We start from the raw sequence: 27,866 nt of genomic DNA on the forward strand, positions 1-27,866 counted from the left end.
TTTACTCATGGTCAGAGCTTCCGTTGCTCCAGACTGTACACCGGAAGCATTTGAAAATTGCGAGAGCCAGCAGTCTGGCAACACGAGACTACTTCCTAGCTGAGTGGTATTGGATTACCTGACCTGACCTCTGAGGTGAGAGTCCTGCTCTGCAGCTCCCCTTTGAAAAGGTTCCAGCTGCACCCCTCAAGCTCTCCCCCCCAATCTCTCCATGTTCTGTTACCTCTCCATCTGTCTCAGTTACTTTCATTTCAATTCAAAGTGGCTTTTTTGGCATGAAAAATACAGGCTATGTTTAAGTCGTACAGCCCTATACTACATTAATTAAATGTATACTTCACTGTCAAATCTAGTTGCGTAAACAAACAACAAACAAGTTTATACACATAAGTGGCTGTCTTTATGGTGGTAGTGTCCCTCCAGTGCGCGCGCACTCTCTCTCTCTCTCTCTCTCTCTCTCTCTCTCTCTCTCTCTCGCTCTCTCTCAGAATTAACAAAATGCTGCTCTCTCTCTCAAAATTAACAAAATGCTGCCAAAATGCTGCCGTTAATTGTCCTGCAATTAACTCAGTCATTATCATTTGCGTGCCACACCTTGTTTTTTCAGTGGAATGAAGCTAATTTAACCTGAGGTTGCCAGCTGTGCTCTGCCTTCATCCTAGGAACTGAAACAACCTTTTGATGTTTTGGTTTTATGGTAATTGCTGCAGGTATACTGTTGTTAGACAGTCATTCTGGTGGTTAACCTCTTTAACTCTGGTATCCCAATTTTGGGCATTCATGTCATTCTTGGCGGAAATCCAAAAATAAAATGAAGGGAGGAGCGGTGGGTCGGCGGACCACGTCATAACCATATAAGGACTTCCCAATGCAGCTATGCCCAAATATTTTTGTTGTCTAACCTCAACGTGTCAGCATGGCATCAGGCGCAAACAAATCACTCAGCTCCATATATGGGCACAAAAGGGGGATATATACTGATGACATCAGAGATCTCCATATATGGCCATAAACGGGACAAGGACTGACAGATAGAGATCTCCGTATTTGGGCATATTGGTCGGATAGGCGGTGTGAGGGCCGCCTATCCCTTAGACTTATACAAATATACAACAGCTAACAATGAGTGAAACACAAATAAACGACTAGCTTCCTATCCATGCCCACTTAACCACTGAAGCCCTTATACTTCATAGAGCCGTGTCCCCCGGGAGTCTATACTTGGCCAGCTCCTTCTTTCCCCTAGTACTCCAAATCTATTCACCAATTTCTTTTTAATAGCCGATGCAATGCGAGTTCATGGATCAACAATTTTAAAATTTGTTTTGTGGTTACCGGTAAGTGGTTAAGCGGTTACGCTGATCACACAATTAACTAAGCCTTAACTAGGCAGAGTCTTGATTGAGTTGATACTTGATGTACTGTATCTGTTCTGGTGTTAATATTCTGACATGATTCTGTTAGAATAACCATTTGTTTGCCTCGTGTATTCATATTCAGTAGCCTGGTATACAAACCACATATAGCAATATTCTGACATATCAATAGCAATAGATTGCACAGTGACATTGTAGATTATGATTGGAATTCATGATTGATTAATCCATGACATGGATTGTGGCACCCCATTACAGCTCCCACTTGTGTAGATTAAATTTTGAGGAGAGAATAACAACAACAACAGCCATCATTTGTCAATATTCTGATTTCCAAGCCAAACATCTAATGCAAGCTTAGTGCGCACTAGATAATTAGGAAGATAATGATAATACATAAGTGGAAGTGTTATGCCATGAAATAACATGGCATAGCATGACCGCGAGTGTGTCATTGCCATTACCATTATACCGTTTCATTATTAATATTTTGATTTACAAGTGACAAAAATGAAATGCAGCTGTGGTTGTTTGCTAGTAGGTTAGAGGTGATGTAAACAAGATGGATGCGTTCAGATTGATGTTATCAGGAGACGCTGTACTGCCACTCTCAGCCAATCAAGATGCAACAAGATCGTCGGCACTACAGCAACGGCGGTATTCTATGCAAATAAACAACATCTAACAAAACACTGAGTGAAACACAAATAAACTACTCGCTTCCTATCCTTGCCCACTTAAGCGCTTATACTTCATTGACCATTGTCCCCCAGGAGTCTACTTAGCCACCCCCCCCCCCCCCCCCCCCCCCCCCCCCACACACACACACACACGCACGCACACACACACACACTCCAAATCTGCTCACCGGAAATAGTTGATCTACAAGCTGTTCGCTACATGTATTACCAATCTACGCCTATTATGTCATGCCCAGAATAGTTCTGCTAAGATCCTATACGTGAAACTCTGAAAGAATCAAATGAGAGAGGAAAGCCCCCAACCCAGCTGTCAATCACGTCTGTTTATAGTAAGTGAAGCAACATAGCGTACAGTATGTCTGCATACAACATGTATGCAGACAGACGCTATGTCTGCATACAACATGTATGCAGACAGACACTATGTCTGCCTCTCTTGCACGTGATTCAACGATCCGTTAAAGAGTGACGTTCCCTCTTCAAAGTGACACCCCAAATATCACATTGGACAGCTTTTTGAAAAAGATCGTCTCTGGAGAATGCTGGTTTGCTGTATCTGAATCCCCAATGAATAATGTATGAAAACATATGTTAATATTGTGGGTATTGGATGGCTCAAAATAAAATGTAATAAAAATGTAAAAGATAAATAAATAAATAAACAAACAAAACAAAACAACAAGCTTAATATTGTGGCGTCTTATTAGAGGAATGCTGTTGTTGGGAGCCAAATCTAACCAGGTGAAATGTACTTCATCCTTTTACTAGAGGCTAGACTATATGGTGAGCTACATCTACAGTACACACACAGTGGTACTGTACAGTTCCTGTCCTCATGGGGCAGAAGTTTGTGAGTGTGTGTGTGTGTGTGTGTGTGTGTGTGTGTGTGTGCGTGCATGCGTGCGTGCGGCTGCTCGAGTGCGTGCGTGCGTGTGTGGTGGACCGGTAAGGTGGTGGTGTGCAGTTCTGATCGGATGGTTTTTAAAGTAGAGTCCTCACCCGTGTGTATAGTCTGTTGCCTGCGCGTAATTATTTCAAACGTACAGTATCGTGCGCCATCGTTGCCTAACGCTGTCTGTCTGAGTATTACTCAATTATTCAAACATGCCAACCGGGGGAGGGGTGGGCGGGGAACTCAGTCGTCCGCTACTTTCATTTATCAAATCAGAAAGGGAATGATTTTTTGAAAGGCTCCATTCCATGGCACAATGGGTGGTAAAAATCTGTGCCACCATGGACGTATCAGAATAGGAATTAGACGGACTCATTCTATGATTAGAAGCGGGAAGAGCGGCAGGGGGTGGGTGGGTGGGCTAACAGTAGGCTCTCTTCTATTTCCAACATCCTATAACATCATGAACATCACTGTGGAAACTAAACTAAACAAGTTTCATTTCATTTCTCTCACTGAAGTCAAGTCCATGAAGTTTTCTTCAGAGAGTCACCGTGCATCTCCTCTCATATTTATTGTCGCAGTCGGGTGGAAACCTCGTGTGTGAAAAATAAAATAAAATAAAAATGTTTCCTTTCAAAAGTTTCCTTGTAGAGCTGCTATGTTTGATACTTTTGCCCAACACCGTCATAGATAAAAAATAGGAAATCAAATTATGGGAAAAGAAACTATAACAAAGGAGATGGCAGGTTTCTGCGAGACAGGAACAATATGTGGCTCCCCATATACCCATTCCACCATACTGTAGATTACAGTTGGCAACAATAACATGGATTTACGGGCCAGGCTATGTCTATACCAATAACTGATGTTCCAACACAGAGCCCCAGTCTGCAAAGACAATACATTTACTGTCTTCTCCAACAGATTTTCTTGCCAGTACAGTAGTGTACGTAATAAATCATGCTTGCACGCTGCTTCTATTCTTTCTCATCGAGCATGCAAGTCAGCAGAATTTGACCATTATCACAGAAATGCCAGTCAGTGAAGAAACTTGAGAATTTGGTTTTGGGTTGGGGAATCTATACACATTTGATATGGGACCAAAAATTACAGTGAACATTGAACGGTAAGCAGGCCAATGTAAAACAGAGATATTATAATAGGGTAGGTTCCCAGATAAATTATTGATAGTATTATAGGAACAAAATGGACCCATAGTGCCATTCAGGTCTGTAAATCAGAGAGTATAAATGTGTATAAATGTACACTCTCAGAGTGTATAAAATGTACACTCTCAGAGTTACATTATCACTGATGATTTTACAGTGTAGACTGGGGTCCCAGAAATATCGTTATTAAATGCATGCAGCATTTAATATACAGTACTGAAGCTCAGCAGCATGATCACAAATCTTAAACTATAGCCAGGAAAGGAAATTCTAGTAAAATTGCCAAATGTTATGCCTTGACTTATTTTACTTCTTCAGTGAGTATAACAGGTGCAAATACTGTGTAGCCATTATGGCTGTGACTGTGAGCTGTACTGTATGTTATTAGTTGTGACCCATCAGAACAATTAACTGAGCCAACTCAAAACAGTGGATTTAAAATGAGCTTCATTCATACCATATGCAAAAGAGGGGGGAAAATGGCTGTAGCAGACAGATGGTGATAGGTGACTTAATTACAGGCAGCTATTAACACAAGCAGTATTTTGTTTGCGGCATCTGTGTGTGTGTGTGTGTGTGTGTGTGTGTGTGTGTGTGTGTGTGTGTGTGTGTGTGTGTGTGTGGGGGGGGGGGTAATATGGATTAGAAAACCTCCCAGCTCATAAACCCTCCCAAATGAGTAATTTTAAAGTGTTGCATTAATATGTTGCATTAATATAAGCAATACAGTCCCCCTATACACAGTATACAGGAAGAAAAATAAATAGGATTTCTGTGTGCAGAGAGCACAGACCATGAAAGGTTACTGTACAAATTGCTGTATGAAACAGCTGATTATATTTCCATGTTAGACCGTTAAATATAATTAAGTGCTGCATGGAAACAGTATGCAACAATGACAATCCCCACAGGTTTAAAGGGATACACTACTGTTATTCAACTCTTGTCTTTCTTTTTTCGGTAAGAGTAACGATCAATATGGTCCGCCAATGTTCAGCGTATTATAAAAAGCAGCAAATAAACAGCTAGAGCCTACAGTATCTCACTTCTGCCTCGAGAGCTGCTTGAGAGAGCCTTATTTGCAGAGTATTCTGCATATTGTAAACGCCAGTCCAGAATGGAATAAAAAAATAATACGTCTCAGACTATTGCATTTAATCAAAAAGTTTCAACCACAGATTGGACAGTGGAGTCTTCCAATGGAACAGTTTTACTTTTAGTGTTACAGCATTGCACATTTTCTGCATTTAAAGTTTACGCACTATGAATCTTTGGTTATGAGTTCTTTCATTTGAGCTAAAGTTCACACCATTTCATCATTCTCATTATGGGTTCCCTTTGTACAAGAGTTACAGACCTGTAAGGGTGCATTTAGTTACTAACCATGAATAATTTACCAGGGGACCCCCTGGAACCCCTTCAAGGACCCTCCCGGACCCCACGTTGAGAGCCAGTACTGTACATGTACTGTATACCGTATACTGTATTAGTTTGGAGTTAGCTGAAAGAAAAAACAGCCTGTAGGGCTGTGTCACTTTATCAACAGCAGTCAAGGGTGTCCCATTTCTGTCACATATACTGTATGCCCACACACTCCAACAAACACAAAACTGCTTTGCTTGTTTTACAGTAATACAAACTCAGTGGTGGAAAGTGACAACGCACATTTTCTCAAGTACTGTACTTTGAGTATTATACATTTTTGCTCCTCTACACTACATTGTACATTTCAGAGGTAAATATAGTTTTCACTCCTTTTGCATTCAGAGTATTAATACAAATATAGACAAATAAATGAAGAAACTATTATATCAATAAGACTTGCATGCATGCGTGTGCGCGCGCGCGTGTGTGAGAACAATATTTGGAGAGGATAAAGCCTGAATATACAGGCACATGCCGGAATCGTGCACCGAAGATTGCCGATGTTGAATCGCACGTCTCATTGATAGGCATTGTGGGCTTGTAGATCTGCTATCTTTAGCGCACAACTCTGTCATGCAACAGAGTATAAGCATAAATGACGGGTAGGGGGTATTTGCATTGGGAAATCTTTGAATAAATAAACAAATTACGATGTCTGTGCCCTAAAAAAGTCATCAGCAATCAGTCAGAGGCAACATCATGAACGTTTACACAATGTCCCTTGGGGCTATATGAGCCTAGAAATACATTACCTATTATAATTCAGCTCTCACATCAGCAGCAGCAGGACACGGCATCAGCTGATCATGACCCCCTGTCACAGAGAGTCCCAGCTTGCATAAAAATAATTTAGTTGTTGGCATTAAAGTTGCACAGGATGTCTGGTCTGCTGATGCTTAAGGAGAAGAGTTCAGAGTAATTGCACAATTTGCTGTGCATATGTCAGACAGATTTTTTTAATGTTTAATGTTTTGTGTGCGTGCGTCACAGTGACACGCAAAAGTAGCGGAAATAGCAGATCTACAAGCTCACAATTCATTGCAAAGTGACTCTGGAAACATTTTGAAGGTGAAAGTGGTCTGTGGGTTTTATTAATCTGAAAAGTATTAACTAAATTATAACTACATTGGATAGATGGGAGCACAGGTCCTTTTTTTTACCATTTTTGAAAAGTATAGCGTTTTTGGACATATTGTACAAGGTTACCTCACAATAGCGATGATATACAGTACATACGATATTGGGAGAATTGTTTCCAAGTTACAGTGTATGGAATTTAGTAGTAATAATGTATTAAATTACAAAACTCAATAAACCATTTTCTCACATCAAAGGCCAGGCAAATATTAAGAGGTGCATAGTGCACGGAATATTATGAACAAGAGCTTTGGTACCGTATGTTCTATTGTTATTATTAATATTAATAACACATGACATTTTCTAAATGCAGTGGGTGGAATAGAACGTTGTATGCATGTATTGTGAAATCCAATTATGCCCATAATGAATTTTTAACAGGACTTGCAAATTTAACTCAACTTCTACAAAATGGAATGATTAGTGATGAATAGATATTTAAAAGTTATTGTCTGTCTTTTTGAGAGAACATTGTGGCTTGTGCCAATTTGTAATATTATACTCTCATAGGGGCGTTATTGCTAATGAATAGGCCTGTAGCGGCTTTTTATTTTTTCCTAGGTCATCAGGGTTTTTATTAATTTATATTTCCCCCTCCAGAGTTTCTATTTTTACAGGACAAATTTCTAATGGGAAATAACTGTCTTCAAGTCTTTTCGGGTTGATCAAATCCCTGAGCATGCGAGTGCACATTCTGGGTCTTGCTGGCATGAACTGGTAAAATACCAATACCATCACCTCCAGATTTCGGGCACAATCTACAATTCACACTTCGTCGTTTCCAAAGAGCATTCCTTGCGCATTCATTGCCCTTTGAGATAGGGAACCCGTCAGCCACCATCAAGGGTTAACACGGACGCCCTAAACCCTGTCATGTTTAATTAGCTCCCATTCTCTCGTCATGTAATGCAAATTGAAGTTGTGGAATGGCACAGGAGGCGCTCCCCTCCCCCGTCCCCTCAGCCCTCACACTCGCCATCCTCACAGTTACAGTAGCAAGCATTCCCACAGACCACACTTCCAGTTTCCACATCTATAATTGATTAGCCCTGTCTCTTCGTGTACTCCTCCTCCATGTGATGCTACCCCGGCATGCCCCCGACTCCAGCCTAACCTGCGATACCCCCACGTCGTTCCCAGCTCCCCAGACCATTTCACCTACTTATACCTGAGTAGCTGGATGAAGAACTACACACAGTGGTTGTATGTAAACATGTACGTGTACTGTACATGCCCCAAGTTCACCATGTTTAATGCAAAACGTAGGCCTACTGAACAGGCGTTTTCTAATTAAAATGAAGGCTGAACGTGTCTCTAACTGAGAGCACAACAAACCCATACTGCAATTCAAGACGCAGGCGCTGGGTGTATTCTGTTATTGCCCTCACTGCAGGGAATGCGAGAAATGAAGAAAAGTGTAAAAAGAGAAAAAATAAATAAATAAGTGAACCAAGGTTCATATATACAGTACAGTATACAGTAAATATATATTTATTTCCTCTTCGTTGAGGGAGCATGGACATCGTACAACCTTACAGCAATATTGTGGAGATGTAGCCTCAGCCAGGGAGCAAGTCAGGGATCTGAATCTAACCTTTTATCCGCCTTGTTTCACTAAACCGCTGATCGCCCAGGGAGGGAGGGCTTTACTTGTAGGCTGCATATCTTTCCCTCACGGAGAATCCTTCACAGCCGCCCAGAATAATCCAACGGCAGAACTTGATAATGCACGATAACGACTCATGATTGCGTTTCCTCTAACAGGCCCCAACAACGTGTTCTAACAAGGTTTAATTACTATAACGGATTGTATAACGTGCCTCTGCAAGGTGCGGCGGTGAGAGGCAGACGCGGGAGAGACGCGAGTACAGTGTGTCTGCACACCGCATGGGAAATAGCAGCCACTCATCCACCTCACATTTGCACTCGGGTACGCTTTCAGAGGAATGATGCAAGCGAGACTGCAGCGAATGCAAGTATAGTTGGCTGTAGTAGCGGGTTTGTTTTTTCCCCCCCACTGGCTTGACTCTGATGGGATTTAATGGAGAAAAGTGGTGTCAGCGAGAGGAGCGAAATGCCTGGGATCATCTGTGCCTCTAAACCATCCAGCATGATCACACACATGTACTGCTGGCCAGCGCGGCAGGGGATTCTTTCTGAGCCTTGTTTACCGTAATATTACGATTAGATCCATCTCTGCATGGCTAGATGCAGATGGCCCACAATATGTGTATGTTTGGATATGGCATGGATGTGTATGCATGTGTTCATGGAACTGTATGCGGGCGGTATCGCAGTAAAGCACATGCCCAACTGCTACCATTCAGGACAAAGGGAAACTAATTAAAATGGTAATGTGATGCTATCACACAGATCCATAGTAATATGGTATATGTCCATGACATGCTTTCTTTTGCGTTGATTGCAGACTCCGTATATCTGTGAATGTTCTGAAATGGGCAAAGATGAGTGTATAGTGCACATACGGTCCATGTGACCTAGACAGATTTGGAGGTGAGCAGAGACAATGAAAAATGTCTGTGCGAAAAACGCACACACGCGCACACACAGACACACACACACACACACACACACACACACAGACAGACACACACACACACAGCCTATTTTTGCTATTTGTTGGGAAACAAACTACTGTGCAGTATAGAAGTAGTTAACAGGCCACCAGTCACCAACGACCACCAGGAAAGAAAGCATTGCAAAAAATCAGTCCCTAAAGCTTAGCTCTGACTAGAAGAGAGAAATTAGACATTTCATCGCCGATTTCCCCTCCCGCTCCCAGCAATCAGATAAGAACTCTGGTTCAGGGTCTTGATCATACTGATGTTCTGTGCAGAATATTTCGTAATATTTCAGAGGTTCACAGCTCCCAATTTATGAATCTCCCAAACAGCTCACAGACTCGCCGGAGCCGTAGGTCATTTCAAATCTGTTTCATACATTATTTACAAGTTAAAATATGGATGCGTTCGAGTCAATGAGAGACCAGTTTGGAGGCAGAAGAATTTTCTTTGCAATGGCGTAAAAGAAATAACAAGAAATAGAGTCTACAAAACAGCGAGGCCGATAGCTCCTAGTCCTACCCTAATCTTTAGCTATTGATAGTAGCTTACTATTCTATGTGCACAGCTTGTGAGTGAAGCCACACTATACAGGCTGGCCAAATGGAAATATAGCTATTACAAATACACCACCAATATCAACAAAATTGTTTCACAATTCACATTATCTTATCTATGTTGGTGTTGTAATTAAAGAAGGATAAGACTGGCTCGGCACCACTGTATCACGCACCCAGAACGCCAGAACTGCTGGCACTGACACCGTGGAAGACGACCCGAGGCACAGCTATAGGAGAGGAAGAGGCACGCCGTCTACGTGGACACACTGCGGCGTGACAGCGGAGCCAGTAACACCGCAGAGCTCCGCACCCTGGTGTTGGACAGGAGGGAGTGCCGAGTTTGTGTCAGCTAGTCTGCACCCTCGCGTCGCATCATCGTATCGATGTAATATACTACTATATACTACAAGAGATTTTCAGAGGTGCTTCTGTTTTGTGGGCTGTAAATGTTTGAGAGGACAGACATACATTCAGCAGCTTGGGCATGAAAATAAGTGAAGACCAGATTACAGATAACAGATAACAGATACACGTTATAACTGCCATTTTAATGTGCCTCCACATGATCACATACTTAAAGGTGGTGCGTTGCTCCCTAGTAGTGATGTACCGTTATGTTCTAAATTAATTGAGTGCAAGTATGTTTGCAATTAGAGAAAAGACAACCTGTGAAATGTCTCCCTACTGTATAGTATGTGTGTAAATGTGTGTGATGTAAAAATCGACTTGGAGTTCATCCACTTAAATGCTATATTATTATATATTATGTATAACAGGTGTCCCACAGGTCTCTATACTTGGTTAACTCATTTTTCCCCTTCTACTTTGTCGAAAATATCCGATCTACATTTTCCAACGAATGTTCGCCTACTATTAGGACATTCCCAGAATAGAAATAACAGGGTTGATGATGTGTTTAAAAGTCCTTTAGTCTGAGTCTGGAGAGTGGGGGGTTCCACTGAACCCCAGGAAGCAGCTTACCTCAACTGTACAGATTGCATCCACACCCTCTCCCTACTAAGCTCAAGGCCGCCCTACATAAACAGTGACTATACACAAAACACTGCAAGCCATGATTGTACAGGAACAGCAGTGGGTGGCCGCCACTGTTGCGATCTAACACTGTGGATTGTGCGACTGACCTACTGCTCTACATTACACACGAACAGAGTCAGGCAACCTAACCCTCGCTTTCAACACAGCACCGTTTTGCATAGGGCATTCTCGGCAGACGAATTGCCGGGTCAGGGTTTTTCATGACCCGCAGGTCCCGCTTGTGATAACAATCTGACTCGGCCCAGCCCGCCCCGCAGCACCACGTACATTTTCACAACTCGACCTGGCCCGCAACCCGCCATCATCAAATGCACGTCAAATATGTCTTTGAACGCGGCTTTTTATTTGTCAAAAAATGTCTTAAAGGCTAATAATATCACTGGCAAGCAAGCCAGGGTGTTCCGACCACTGCATCGCATCGATGCCATTCTTTTGTCACACACGTGTGCGACATGGCAGATTGAGAGGAGACAGAGAGGTTGAAGGGAGAGAAGAAAGACTCACCCGTGTGTCGCAGAGAGTATAACAACAGGACCGTCACTGCACAGACGCTGAAAGGAAACGCCACTAAAGACCTGAGAAAAACTATTTGAAAACGTTAGTGTTGTCTAACTTGTCCTCCTTGCACTTATACATTTCACATACGTGCGCGCAAACACACACACACACACACGCACGTGACACACACACACACACACACACACACACACACACACACACACACACACACACACACACACACCAAGTTCACATTACGAGGACCATTGAGTTGCACACTGAAGGAAAGGACTGCTTGCTGGTGGTTATAAAATATTTCACTCGCTCTGGAGTGAGTGGCTGTGCGCTGTTCGGGGATTGAGATATCAACCAGCACAGCAACACAACAATCCGGTAGGCTGCGCAAATTTCCTCCCAGGACTCGTGGCAACAATGATCATTTGTAAAAATCACAGTATCCATTATTTAACCCGCCACCAACCCTCCCCGCCAGTAAAGTTAAAATATCTTGACTCGGCTCAGCCCGCCCTGCGGGTAACCCGCGGGACCTGCGGGTTACAGGTCGGCCCGCGCAACACTAGTACTTTCAATCAGACAGAGTGTGGTGGTCCCACTTCAGGAAACGACACCAATTCTTCATGTATGACAGCTCCATAGACAGGCATGCAGGGGAAATTAGTAAAAGAAAAAAAAATATATATATATCTCATGGTAGATAATGAGGTGATCAGAGTCACCCATTAGAGAGGAAAATATAACTCTTGCATGCATGCAAGCATGCACATGCTTGTAGGTAGACTATTTTCAGTGAAGAGATTTTCTGTAGAGAGAGAGAAAAGGAGGGGACCAAGTAAGTAATAGAATGGACCCGAATGGGTGATACCGTCATACCGGTCAACAATTCTGGTGGTCAGTAAAACTATCCAGAAAATTCTGCAGACACAGTTTTCAAATTTCGTGTTCGGCATGGCTTTCTCTATCCCACAAGCCTCTGTCTCTCTGTAGCAAGTTCCACCTGGAGTTTCTAGTCCTCCAACTCCTCTGACAGTCATGCTTATTCACAGACATCATGTTTCTGTCACTGCCTTCACAATCTATACTTAGTATTTCATGCTTTCTTGCCCCAGGTCCCATCTTCACTATCTGTTCATCCATCTCCCAGCCAGGGAAGTAAAGAAGAAACGAATGCATGCATGCAATGCTGCTAATGCTTATTTGGGCTCATCTAAAGCCAAGGCTCAATTAAAAGAAAACACGGATGAGGAATTTAAATATAGCAGTTCATTATCAGAGGACGATGTGCGGCGCATTGCTCGACAAAATAACAGTAAATACTGATGAGGCTAATCCCAGCGCAGCTGTTAGTATTAGGCCCTCTAATCCTGGTCCAGATCGGTGATGTGCTCACATGAGTGACAGGCCACCAGGCTGCCAAGTGGGCTAGACGCTTCACACTGGCCTGATGTTCATTTTTAGACAAGTGCTAACTGCTAAACTGTGAACCTGTGGTGCCCTGGCCGGCATAATATACTAACGGTAGGCCTATACAGATTTGGTCAGCAGTGTTGCGTATTCCAACTAAATATATACAACAACACAATGCTTTGCAAAAGAAATGTCAATCATCACTAAATGACAATTTGAGAATCTCTTTGGATTCCTTAGGCTGGTCTTTTCTAAGACGGTTGAACAGAGTGACGGGCTACCAGTACCGTGACGGGCTACCAGTACCAGGACGTACACACTACGTACAATAGGCTTCAATGGAAAATCTGTTCATATATCAGTTGCATAATAATAATAATAATAAAATGTTAAAGGATTAGTTTACCCCCAAAAATAAGTATTTTCTTTCAATTACACATCCCACCTCGTCCCTGGGACAGGATGGGATGTGTAATTGAAAGAAAAGGCTTAGGACGGCGTCCCAAGCCTTGAATTCATGGAGATTTGTTTGTTTTTGTCCCATTCCTATCCTAAGTCAATAATTTAATGACAGTAGGAGACTCTTTGGATCTCCATGAATTCAAGGCTTCAAGGCATTATCTGGGTGAACTACTAGTTTAAAGCCTAAAAGGGAAATCTGTGTGGTCAAAAAAACATGTTGGGACTTCAGGTTGAACTCCGGTCAAGAGAATCACTCAGCATGGACAACCCAGGTCTGAAATAGACTGCAGGACCAACAACGCTGTTCAATAGACACTAGTCTACAGTGGTAATTAAGGTCTGCTTTTTTGCAGTCATTGCAAAGTGACCAATTGTGTTTTGTAAGTTGTAAGTACTGTCCACACCTGTGGACAGTACAAAGACACTAGGGAAAAGTGCACAGTACCGTATACATCTGTACTGTACGTTTGTCAATGTTTATACCTCTTGAGACAGAAATAAATGCAATGTCTGAAATACAGTAAAGATGGCAGCAAATAATCCATTGGGCTATCAGCTTCAAATAGCATTGTCAATATGTACAGAAGGTACTGTCTACATAAACTACCTACTAGGTAGTTAGTAGGTGTGCTACCCATCACCAGTGGAAGAGCAGGGAGACCACCTTCAAATTCCGACCACTGCAGATGTGCTACTGTAGTTACTTTGTTTTGTGAAATATCCCTGCACTTTCAACTTTCAAACATGTTTGGGGTCATTTTAACATCTGCTCTGGTTTTGGTGAGCACCCCAGACAGTTTTTAAGTAGCTTGATTCATTTAGCTATTTGATATTCATTTTATCATACACTACACCTACTGTACATAAACCCATTGCAACATAAAACTCCATTGTAACCATGATGATCCTTTGAAAACACCCGTCCTTCGTTCTTGTGACCGACATTGGCCTTGAATCAAGCTAGTGAAAAACTGTTAGGGGTGCTCGCAAAAGCCTGAGTAGACTTTAAAATTAGGCTATACCCAAACTTGTTTGAAGGTGAAATAGCCCTTTACCATAAAGATTGGCTAAAATAAAGTTGTATTAATTTAAATAAAGTCCCGGAGTGTAGCTTTAATACAGCTACGCATATGCTCACCACACAAAAATGGATCAGGCCCACTTAATTCGTTGTTTCATCAAAATTAAATCCTTATAAATCTGTTAAAGCTGTTGCCACCTGCCAATCCGGGCCTAAGCACTGCAATGCTAATAATTGATCACAAAGTCCTCCCCGGCAGCTAGGGGAGAAGCAAACAACGCAGGGATACATGGGTGTCTCCCTGTGGGCGGCGGTGTAATAACCCTTTAAATCATGGGAAAATGACTGCTGTGACAGGCTGACTCTGCAGACTGCAGCGTTGCACTTCTCTCTGGGCTGCATGCTGACACACTGGAGCCGGCCTGCGCTCTGTCTTCCGTCTGATCTGCATACGACGCCATGTGTCAGGCCCGATTGTCAACAAAAGGGAGGAGGAACAACATCTGGTGTGATGCACAGTATCAGTGTACTGTATGGAGAGAGAGAGAGGGAGGTCACATGGCTGAGACGTATAGGAAATGACTGACAGACGGCAGCATGCACGCGGATGCTAACCGACGCAACGCATACACAAAGTGACAAAATGACAGTGTTTTGAGTTGTTCCTGCTAGCTATATGGGGAATTCAGCTGCGCTTTCTCACACAACCGGACACGGACACGTGTGTGTGTGTGTGTGTGTGTGTGTGTACATCAGATTTATTTTTTTCCAGACAAAATGTCAAATACAATTTCTGCTTGCTGGTCAAATTGTTATAATCCCAACAAACCACCTCTATTTTCAGGCGTGTGCGTGTGTGTGTGCGCGCGCGCATATGTGTGTGTGTGTGTGTGTGTGTGTGTGTGTGTGTGTGTGTGTGTGTGCGCGCGCGCACACCGTGCGTCTGTACTGTACAGCCTACAGTTAAAAATATGCCCATGTGAAAAGGTCATTATGCTAGATTTTTGCTATCGTACTATACCAGGAGGTCAGTTCAAAACATGAAAAGTGCTGGCTTTGCACAAGTCAAACTGGGAATGATTCATGAATGCAAGAACACTCATACAGGCATGCATGCACCCTGGGTACACCAGCACCAGCACCCAGGCAGGCACGCACAAATGCACGCACGCATATACACATACATACTGTACTGTACAGAGCTGTTTTATAAGGAATGAGAGACAAGTTCTGCATGCTTCACACCTTAACTTCCTTATCTGTACTCCCTTAATTTGCAATGTAGTTTTAAGATATAATTCACACTTGAATGATTGCGTGTACAAAGTCGGGAAAACTAAAATTGCATGGAGTGGATTGGGGAATACGACAGAATAATCCAAATCTGAATTAATCCCTACACAGTTTAACAACTTGAACCCTAGCATCCCAATTCTGGGGGGAACATTCACCACACACACACAAGATAAAGATGGTGTAGGCTAGATGGGGGGAAAGCGCACACCAAGGGCTCCATTTTTGTTGGATATTTCTCAATACACCGTTTGGGGATTTAGCAGTGGGGAAGGGGTGTTCCCCCACTAAAGTTGGTATTTTGGTTACCCGTTATAGTATGCATAGGTGTGGTTTTGGCGTTACATTAATTAAACCAATCAGCGGTCCACGTGCCATTGCCTTTAAGAGATCCCATATCCGTTGCCCGTTATACCAAGTTCTATATTGCTTCATAGCCTTACGGTCTATATAGCCCATGGAAGAGTAATGTGCTACACGTTGCACCCTGCACAATGGACACAAGGAAGGGGCAGGCACTCACTTCTGCTGATTATAGAAAAATTACAAATAGGAGAATAAGGAGAGATGAGGCAGCCTGACTCTGTGGCTGGACATCTCCATTGAGGCGCGCGCCGCTCTACCAAACTAATTTGGCACGGCTTATGGGTGGCGTCGGGTGCTTTTAAACTCCACTATCGACTTCCCAAATGTATGTGACCAAAATAGCAATGACGCGCATGGCCACACCTCTAGGCGACAAAAATGGAGACCCAAGAGTTTAACACGATCCTATACAACTCACCTCAGAGCAGCAGATACAACCACACCCACAGACATATAAAACATTCATATTCAACTGGCCTTAGAACAGCACACAACCACAATGCCATAACACAATCCCACAATATGCAGTAGTATACACCTGACCTCAGAACAGCAGATACAGTACAACCACAATGGACAATCCCACACTACAATATGTACAACTCTGACCTGACAACTCTGAGCGGAGCAGTTCCAACCACAATGTAATAGGACAATCCCACATGTACCGTATACTACTGACCACAGAACAGCACATACAGTATAACCACTGTACGTTAACGTATTGAATTTTAAATGAATATAATGTAACCATTATGTAATGATCGAAGTAATCTAATTAATCTAATTGCCTTCACAGCGAAAAGTGGCGTGTTCACTTTCTAAATGACTAAATTATACTGTGTAGTGTGTATCATTGGAAACTGACAGTGCCACTATAATGTCACTGTTGAAAGGGTGGTCTGGAGCCCTGCTGATTGCAGTACTCATGCAGCAATATTGACCATCCTTCAGTCAAAGTTTAATGCAAAGCATATGTTTTATGGGGACCTCTGTACCCATAAAATACTTCTAAGTCCTCCACAGAAATTCACATTACAGTGCTCAAGCATTGTAAGTACTGAAGCGGCATTGACGTGACCCTATTATTCAAGTGGTGTGATAGATTGAAAGCATAAGTGTATTACAAGTGGTAAGCACAGTCAGGAGTTTTTTTTTGTTCTTTTGTTTTACCCCTGCTTCTCGTCACAAGCATTTCATTTTGGTAAATCCGATTTGTTTGATAATATCCCAATTTAACAATTTAATAAAAAATGCAACCTTTGTGTTACATTTTAACATTAACCTTCGTGTTCCCATTGCAAGCAAACTTTCAGTTCAGATAACAACTCAACAATCAATGTTTGTTTGTGATGCCTTTGCAACACATACAGGATCTCAATCATATACAGTAGATTCATACAGTTCCTATCAATAATAATGTAATATTATTAATATAAGGTGTTACTAAAGGTTTTGTGTAACATGATGACACCATGTTTGTTTAGACAACTAAAAAGACACTTAGCTTTGGTGTTAACCAACCCGTCAATTGATAATTGGAAGGACTACAGTTACACTAAGTAGAACAGGACTGTAAATACGACTGTAGACTGTATGACGAGCCTACGACTCCCGACTGTAAGGTCTGCAAGAATTTGTGACAATGAACCGTTAGGGCCTCTTGCCTCATCTTTAGACTTTAGCAGTAATTACCATTTCAGGCAACTCGGGGTGCGCACGCTTTTCCGACACACCGAAGATCCGAAGCGGGGGGACATGCGATGCGATGCGAAAAAGCGATGGTCCGACATGCGCTGCTCCCGTGCTTGCGGTTAGGGTTAGGTTAGGATTGAGGTTTCGGATCAATAGTATGTCGGAACTAAAGCCTGCACCCAGGCAACTCTATTTACACCGAACATGAACACCCATTTAAGGAGAGTAAACCTCCAAGATATCATCACAAACATTTAAGATTCCATTCATCACCAAAGGCCATGTTTTTAATTATGAAGCTTCATTACGACTGCTTTGGAGCGGTCGTAATCAAAGCTTTCATAATTACCTAAAAATATCAGACTTTAATGTGTGCATAATCCTTTGGCAAAAAAAATATCAATAAACTGATGGCAAGCACCACAACAGATGGGAACCACAACATCAGACACTGCAGAAAATCCTTTGCCTTAGGTGTATTTTGTGTTGGTCTCTGCGAGGAAGAAGCATGTTTTAAAGAAACCTGGGACAGCCATCATGAACTGGGTGCACATTATTATCCATATCATGACATGAAGCATTATAACCCTCTAGTGCAGCAATTGTAATTTATTTTAAATGAACCGTTTGTAAATGCCAAATTAAGTGAATAGTGATGTCTATCTATCTATAAATGCACCAAATCTCTGTCTGTGTGTAATCCACGTAACTCGGGAACCGTTCACCACACCGACTTCAAATTCGACATACGCGTTCCATATTCTGTACATACAACGTTGTCGCAGGTCTTGTATAGAAATAGTTGGCTACATAGATGCTACTCTCATATATATACCTTTGTGTTTTTGTTGTTTTTTTGAGGGGCGCTAGACTCTCCTATGCCCAGCTTTGTGTGTTTGTGTGTGTAACGATGATTTGATTGGCTGAGCACGGAATGTGAGGATTAAAAAGTGAGGACGCCAAAAGTTGATTGGCCGGAATGTGAGGATGTGTGATGACGACAAGAGCGCCCCTCTTGTTACACAAGTGTGATTTTCATTTTCATTCACCAAAAGCCTTTTTTCTTTTCTATTGTTTTCGCTTTTTTGAGAGTATAATTTTTTTACATAGTCCTTTTTGCTTCCATACAGATTGTCAGAATTATTTCCAACCAAACAGAGGGATTTTTAAATTTCCTTATCATTTAATTGATCAGCAGCGACAGCTGTAATAATGAATTGTTTCAGAACAAATTCATAAATTACCAAGCGCAGCATGTTTTAACAACTTCATTAGCCAGGGCTAGAGGTTCTATTTTCCATATTTTATCAGGCTGAAACAGTCATTATGTTACCTTGCATTCACATTCTATTTACCAATCATAAGTAGAACATTCCAATCATAAAAAACAACAACATCTTGAGCAATTACAGCTGGAAAAACTCTACCCCAGAGTGCACGTGTTACTCCTTTGTTTGAAGAAGTGTGCATGAATTAGTAATATGACCAGTGATCCCACTGCTGCTAAATGGGTTAAAGGAAAGAATATATAAACACGTATGACGGAGATGAGGGGGCGGGCGGGGGGGGGGGGTTAAAATTCAGAGAGAAGCGCATAATTCAAGACATGAAGCTGTTGAAAGGGATGCGATGAGAGAGAAGTGTTCATTCTGGCTGGGTGGCTGTATGAGCCAGAGCCTTGGTGCTTGTACAGCTGAGTGCTGCATGGTTGAGTCGGCAACTGACGGCGACTCACTCTCTAAACCGTCACCCACAGAGAGTTCCACAGCCGTCACATGCCACTGAACCACAGTAAACAACACACCATACAACACACACCCACACCCACCCACACACACACACACACACACACACACACAAACAGTCTCAGTCACACACACACACACACACACGCACGCACGCACGCACGCACACACGCACGCACGCACGCACGCACACACACACACACACACCAACCATTTTCATTAACAGAACCACTGGCACACTCAGCCCAGCTGGTCCCGGAGTCGACACTGGAACTGCACATCTGGTGTCAACGCTCTGCGAGAGCGAGGCCATCTGGATGGACTGGAGGGGGGGAGACATAGAGAGATGGGGAAAAAAGGATTCTAGTGTGAAGAGAGAGAGAGAGAGAGAGAGAGAGAGAGAGAGAGAAGGGAGTAGGGGGACTCTTCCTGAATATCAACTGTATATTTTGTACTCTTCCACGTGACACACACATGCTGAAGCGGAAGCATTCGTGGTATAACTCACACAGTGACACTCTTTGATACTAGGCCAAATGATACTTTGCAGTATGACAAGCCAAATATATAACTAATATTATGGGATTAATTGCATGAACTTGTTTAGTGGCTCCTGCTCACTTAAGAATGTCTTCTCAGCATGGATAAAACTATTTGTAAGTGCTCCCATATGACACTGCACGCCACTTCATAATGCCACTGTATTCTCTTCCATCTGCTGTAAAGTCTCATGTTATTCAATGTTAAGACCTCGGCTGTTGAAGCCTAAATCGAATCCATGCAATGCCCTGTTGCCCACATTAAACTTAATTTATAGTACTTCAGTGGAGACTATACATGCAATAGGTAGCAGGCTGTAAAGGGTGCAGGCAGGGCATTCACAGAGACATGACATCTACAAAATGGTTAAATGAACAAGAAAATACCCACAGAAGAAAGCCCTGCATGCCCTTTGCCCAAAGAAGCATACAGGTTCAGAATAACACTGGCCCCACCATCCTGAATACATCCGTTTGACTACATACTCTCGTTAAAAGGGTCAGCATCCCTCATCCCTCGTCATGTATTTGATCAGAATAGAGAAATGAAACCAAACGTGAAACGCAGCATCCATAACATATTCTGAATCAGCGCAACAACAAAAAAGCGGACCGCATTGACGATATGAATTCTGAAAACAAAAATTCAAACATTGCTCCCTTATCACAAAGGACACAAAATATTTTGTTAAAATCTAAGAAAAAGGTGATTTTGGGTGTCCTGACGCTTTAATTTTACTGACCACAATCCGACCCCAAGTAATAGAGAGGGTTGACACAATATGACTCACGCACGCACGCATGCACGCACACACACACGCACACACCCTTACAGTACAATGCACCTCCTGGTCGCCTCCTATTTCACTAAATGAAGCTCTTGCTAAGCCTTGATCAGAATGCTCACATGAGCTAGGAGGGCATTATCCACTTACTGTTATTAATTCTGCGGCTCTCTACAGAGAACAGGACAGGCACACACCACACAGGCACAACACAATCGCTAGCAATAGCTATGTATAGACTGAGTCTCTCTAAATGCTTTGCTCAGCTAGAGACAGGTGGAAATCAAAGAGCCTTTGTTGCTGAAACTTGGCAAAATAAAAATAATAAAAAAAGCAAGACTTTATAGTCCTTCATATTGTGACGGTATCAGGGTTGGTTTACAAAGCAATAACAGGAAAGCAATAATAGGAGTAGGTTTATTAGCGGCTGTTTTCAACATTGACCTCCCAGACATATCAGTTGATGGATACTGTATATCTGATTGCCTGGCAACACAAGACTAATATAAGTCATGGATGGATTTTTTTAAATGTATTATTTGGCTACATCAGTTCAAAATATTTTAATTAAAAGAAGAAATTTATTTCCCAAGATAAAAGCTGATAATACAATAAATGACTCTGAAATGTTACCCTCTAGACCAAAAACTGAGTGTCCCTCACACATAAACCTCAGCCAAGTTAATTAGAAATCCTAAAAATCTTCCCTCAAACGAGACACATTAATTAATGCAGTATTGTGCACAGCTGTCTTCTACTAGCCCTTAGAAGAAACAACAGATGAAAGGAGGATGAATAGAGATATATTGAATCCGATGGTAAAAGTGTTTGCCGTCACAAATTGGTTCTATGTGAAGGTAAGGATCTTTAACCCATTCTGAACGGGAACCCATTTTGGTGTTATAGCATCATGTTATGCTTTAGCTATTGAAAAATAGCAGATCTACAAGCTCATAGCGCGCCACCGAGTGGCGCGCTACGAGCTTGTAGGTCTGCTATTTTTGAAAAATCGAAGAACGACTGACATTTTTATAATCTGATCTCAGGTCAGAATGGGTTAATCAGAACCAGTGTGTGTCCAGTGGAAACCTCGAATGAATCTGATCTCAGGTCAGAATGGGTTAAAATATGTACAGTATGAGTGGGGAACAAATTGCTTCATGAATATAGCCTTGGTGTAGGACAGAGTAATTTGCATAGCTATCGTGCATGCAAGAAGATAAACATTTGTACAGTATGTGAATACATATATTTTATGTGAGTTAGTGAGTGCGCGTTTGCGGGTGAAGACCCAGAGTACATAAAACACTACCACAGCACTATACTTACTGTATAGGTAGCCTGCCAACGTTTGCCTGCAGTAATGTGCTTGTGACAATACTCAACAATTTCAACATCTGTACCTTTGTGGGGATGATGGCACGCTTGTAATTTGTTTGGGGAAGGGAAGGGTTGTTGTACCCCCAAAGACTAGCTCTCTATAGTGAGGTACAACTAGGTTTCCTGTTACGTTTGCTGTTGCCTGCCAAAGGTACCTTGCTGCATTGAATATGTAACAACACATGCTGGCATAATATGAATGCCATGTACAGTTCTGCAGTTTCAGGGAATTTGTTTTTGTCACATTTATTGAATTACCTCATATATATATATGAAAGACTGTTGTTGTCATGAGTTTGGCTTCATTGATTGAGTCGGAGGAAACTTTTAATTGAAATGCTCTCAAGGTCAGACGCGAAGGGCGTTCAGTCCATTCAAGTCTCATGGTCACTGTTTTCAGTTAGTGGGTGGATGCAGCGCTGTGCTGCAGCTCAGTTCAGTCAGAAGAAAAACATACTCCCTTACCTCAGTGGTGATGCCATGATGGACGAAGTCAGGCACTAATACCAGTGTCTTATATCAGGCAGAAATGTACATTACATTTAGTTTAGGTTTTTTTTTCTCAATGTCTATCTGTTGTTTCATCAATCTATACGAATTTGTGCTCATTAAAAGCTGGAGGGCTGGAAGCCTTTAAAACAGTTTTTTTTTTCTTCTTTTTTCTCCATAACATAAGAAGTATTCGTTTTCCTGGCACAAAATTGGAATGCATTGCGTAATAAAGCGTTATGCACATTTTTTATAAAACACCCTTGAGATTGGGTTGAAAGTGTTTAAGTCTGTCCGTGGGTTTTATAAATATGTAACCAATTAAAAATATTAACAAGAGCTTGTGACTAAACAACTGCATTGGTTCTATTGGAACACCTTATTTTTTCCTGAAACAGTTTAGGACATAATAAGGTTTACTCCAGAGGATGCCGATATCTGTTCACAGCCGTTGTTTGCTCTGCTTTTGGTCAGACATCAGCATGCATGCACAAAGACACCGCTTTCTTTCTTTTCTCATCCTACGAAGTCTTGCCTCCTTCCAGTACCACTGACCTCAGGCGATGTGCTTTCAGCACTTCCTGACAGTTCCTCCTTCCTAATCCTTAATAGTGCTTCCAAGAATCACACCGCACACGGCCGCCAAGCCACGCGAGCGAGGGGATGATACAAGCGGGGGCCCCACTGGCTGGACAGCACACTGATGGCAGAGGACCGGCTGCATATTGACCCAGGGCCAGACAAACTAGACAGAGCGGAGGGGGGGGGGACATATGGGGGGAGTAGGGGAACAACTCCGGGTGCATCTGGCTTTGATGAGGAAACATCAGCAGTGGGGAGGCACACTCTCCCAGGGAAGCAGGTGTGTGAGGAGCCGATAAGAAGGCTGTGACAGTCGTTACACGCGTGCAGTCCAGATGCACGTACACGCACGCACGCACAATCACACGCATGAACACATACTGTACAGTAGTACACACGCGTGCATGCCGAGGCTCTGAGAAATACCAGTAACTGAAATCATTCCCGACTTCAATGCAAAATTTAAATGGCATCGCTTCAAATAACTAAGCTCGGTTCATCCCTGAAGCTTTTTTTTATTCCCCTGCATCATAAGAAAGAGAGAGAGAGAACATGAGAGAGAAACTTAGTGAGAGAGAGAGAGAGAGAGAGAGAGAGAGAGAGAGAGAGAGAGAGAGAGAAATGAGTGGGAGAAGGGGAAATGAAAGAGGATGGATATATGGAGGGGAAGAAGGGAGAGAGGTGGATATGAGAAGCTAATGGAAGGGAAGCACTTCTTCATTGCCATGGAGAGTGGGGAAATGTATGCGTGACTGGTCTGTACTGTGTGTGTGTGTGTGTGTGTGTGTGTGTGTGTGTGTGCACGCGTGCGCACAAAACACAGTGCGTGCGTGTGTGTGTGTGTGTGTGTGTGTGTGTGTGTGTGTGTGTGTCAATGCATGTGTCAGGGTCAATGTGTCTGAGCTCTGAGTGCTTAAGAGCTTCATGTGTGTGGCTATGAACGTATGTATACATACACTATAGCAGAGAAAACTAGTTCAAGCACCCCCTACACCCGAGAATCGAAAACCTAAAAAACAATATGTTTGTTTGGCCTGTTGATTTCAGAATCAATTAGGATTAATTAACTGCTGCGAAACATGGTGCTATGAGTAGCTACTGTAGTTCATTCAGGCCGGTCACAGGCTGGTCACAAGGACTTAAGGGCTGGAGAACAGCAGCAACACTATCAGACAGTAACTCAGGACCACATGCACAAAAAATAAAACCAGTAAGACGCCCTGAGGGCGAGATCTAGTCTTATTGTAAACATAGTCAAAGCAGGTTTGAACATATCAACTTGATTTACAACTGTCGGTGTGTCTATGATACTAAGGGGAGGAATTTGGGATGCACACGCAGATTCGACACACCAACGGACCGACACGGCGGTCGGACATGTGCTGCTCCCGTGCTTGCGGTTAGGGTCAGGTTAAGGTTTGAGGTAGGTTGTCGGTCTAACGACAGTTGGACCAATAGTATGTCTAAACTAAAGCCTGTACCCGAGGAATTGAGAGAGTAAGATGCAATTAAGGGAGCCAGAAAGCAATCAGATCAAATATTTGGTTTTCTTGGCAATGGGATTACACTGTATGAATGAGACACAAGCAGGGAGTTATTGCCTACTGTACTGTAGGCCTCATATTCATTCTCATTCTAGATACTCTCTGTGTAAGCAATTAGCCTCAATCAGGGATTAATTGAGCAAACACATGAGAAAATGTATCGCACACACAAGTCTAATTAAAACATTCTCAAGATGATTGCCTTTCTGTCAACATTGATTGTGTGTGCGTGCACACATGCTTGTGCTCTGACAGTACTGCTGCACTGTACTGTACTGTACTGTACTGTACTGTACTGTATGTGCCTGAGCTCAGGACAAAGTTTAAACTAAAGGTGGTTGCACACTGGACGCGTTTTTCGGAAAACCGAATTTGCGCCCGGTGTGTGGAGACCTTTACAATTCCTTTTATGTTTGAAACTATTATTATGCACATCCACTATGAATATTGTCCACAAGGATTGTGCCTTTATTAATGCGCTCTGCTGTTTTACTTTTTATAAAGCACTTCACAACTTTGTTTTTTAAAAAATGCTAAGGAGGTGCATTATTACATCTATTTATGTCAGTCAACCGGCTAAAATTATACCGGCCTGTATTAAAAATGAGGCCCCAAGTGAATTCCTGTTCACGCACAAGAGCTTGTCACTCGTGAGTTCCTTTAACTCAGAAGCTCTTCTGTGACACAGAGTTAAGAATAAATGCATACAACAGCGACACTTCAAATCAAAACTCAGACTTATCTTTTATATTCAATATTCCTACTCCCCCAATGCAAGTTCAGTTCTTCTAAGATGCATAATACTGACACTTAAGAGGCTGTACTGTACATCCGACAGCATCTTGAAGACCAACATAATACTATCTTCACAGGAACAGGAAATAGATAAAGACAGATTTGGTGCATTCAAATGAACATTTCAGTTAATTTGTCATTGACATGGTGTCCAGGTGACATGTGGCATGTCTATTTCTGCAAAGCACAAAAAGAAAAGAAAATCTTGACTGTTCATTTAACTCTGAAAGAGTTAATTTCTATTTTGAGTTAAATCCTTGCATGTGCACAAGAAGAAGGAGACTGCTACTAAAAGGGACATTTCACTTCCACGCTGGAAGAAACTGCAGTCACTCGATGTTAATATTATTTAATTTATTTGTAGTAGATAACAGTAGCAAAATGAAATGAAATGTGGAGCCTATGGCCAGACAAATTACCACAATGCTTTGGTGTACTGCCCCTCCTTATGGAGAGGGGGGAGGCTGCGTGGAGGTGTGACTTAGACCAGTGGCCGACGGGCACGTACAGGCCTAGTTAGTATAAACAAGTTGGAGGGATGATAAGTTGACCATGTAGACACACTTTGTGTCTACTTTAAATGGTCCCACCATAGAGTTATAAATAATAGAGAGGGCAACGGGATTCCCCTCCCATCCACTTGAATGGAGTTGCTCACCCGCCCATTTTAGGCCTAAAACGTAATCAAAATTCCATTCATGAATGCGCCGGGCCGAAAGCATGAACGAGTACCGCGAGTCGTTCGTGCGCGTGCGAGTCATGAACGAACGTTTAGGCCCAGTTCAGCTCGCGCTGCAGTACCTACGATCGGCCAGCATGTCCATTTGGCTTCAATGCTTCCTCTCAGTGGACGTGAAGGACAGGATGTCCTGTCCCTGCCTGAAGATCTCATAAAGGAATGACAGGTCTGAGATATAGATCTGATGTCAAAACTAGTGTCAGTCTGGAAAATGTTATGATGGATTCTAAAACTACAGGCAACCGTTGCAGTGACCCATCAAATGCCACACATTATATTATGCTGATCATCCACCGCTCAGCAGGGGGGAAATTAATCATTTAACAGGTTTACTTTTATAACCTAAAGACATTTGGAGAAAAAATTGTAATATGAAAAATGATGACAGGAATGGTTTGGTTGCATGGATAATTAATGGATAGCAAAGGATCAGGTGAAAATGGAGTTGCTAATTAGCATTTCTCAACATAATACATTAAACTATAGATTTAATACAATTTAAAATATAAATATACCATACGGTATACTGTATAAAGCTTTATTTTTCCTAGGGGGGAATAAGGCAGCCCATTAACTTATTCTAATAAATGTATGATATTGTAAATATTTTATTCCGATATGAATAATTCAATTTAAGGAAAGGCCAACAGTCATGAAAAATATTCATGTTGAACATTAGAGATTACACTGCTGTGTTCGTGTTCACACTGAGATTGTTCAATATACAGTACTTGTGTTTGAGCTGAAAAGAAATAAGCCGTGTTTGGGGCCAACTTGAGTCTCCTTGGCAGGAAAAGAGGATGACAACTTTTTATCTTCAAAGCAGAACATTTTCCGGAATTGCAATTATAATGAACTGCATTACTGAATATTTCATATGCACAATATGTGAGCAATTTTACTAGTGTAAACTGTCCTTGTTACATTTTCTGTATGATTCCTTGATGAGGATAGTCATTAGCATTGCTTTAGCCAGCAGATAGAAAATGTGACCGCAGGTCCCTGATGTCATCAATATTGGCCAGCAACTCTACATCTGACCTCAAACCTCAAACCCTATGTCAGAACCTGTTCTGACATTCCATATGTTGATCCTTCCCCATCCATCCTTCTTCTTCGATGTCTCCCTTCTGACTGATACCTGTCCTTTTAAACTCTAGAGTTCTCAACAGGCCCGAAAATTAAGGCCTGACCCTACCTGGGCCCTCATCAAACCCTGTACACTCAAGACATGCTCCACATTATGGCCACTACAGAATTCATTCCATACTGTATGTTGATCTGACCCCCCATGCCAAAGCGCCAGCGCTCGCCCAGCAGACTGCTGTCATCCAGGCGGTAAGGTCGCTTCTCGAGTCTTACTGGTATTATATTATATTATATTAGAGAGAGAGAGAGAGAGAGAGAGAGAGAGACATTTTATTATTCTTCTTCTAGGTACAGTAAGTATAACTCCTCCGAGACCAACTAGCCTTCTATCCCCAAACACAAAAGGTTTGAGTCCCTCATTTATGTTAGACAGAATGTTCTATTTTGCAGACAAATTAGGATCAAAGGGACAAGAGTTTGCTATACAGGTAGGAACAGTCCAGTCAGAACTAAGACAA

At 42.3% G+C, this 27,866-nt stretch overlaps 1 protein-coding gene across 1 annotated transcript in view; it reads right to left on the reverse strand.

The window, feature by feature from the left end:
• The window catches only part of LOC308326709 (roundabout homolog 2-like), a 106,373-nt gene that overhangs the window by 49,836 nt on the left and 28,671 nt on the right, over positions 1-27,866 (reverse strand). The window lies entirely within an intron of this gene.

The sequence above is a fragment of the Protomyctophum bolini genome (assembly GCF_963924005.1).
Source record: "Protomyctophum bolini genome assembly, chromosome: 13".
Lineage (NCBI taxonomy): Eukaryota > Metazoa > Chordata > Actinopteri > Myctophiformes > Myctophidae > Protomyctophum > Protomyctophum bolini.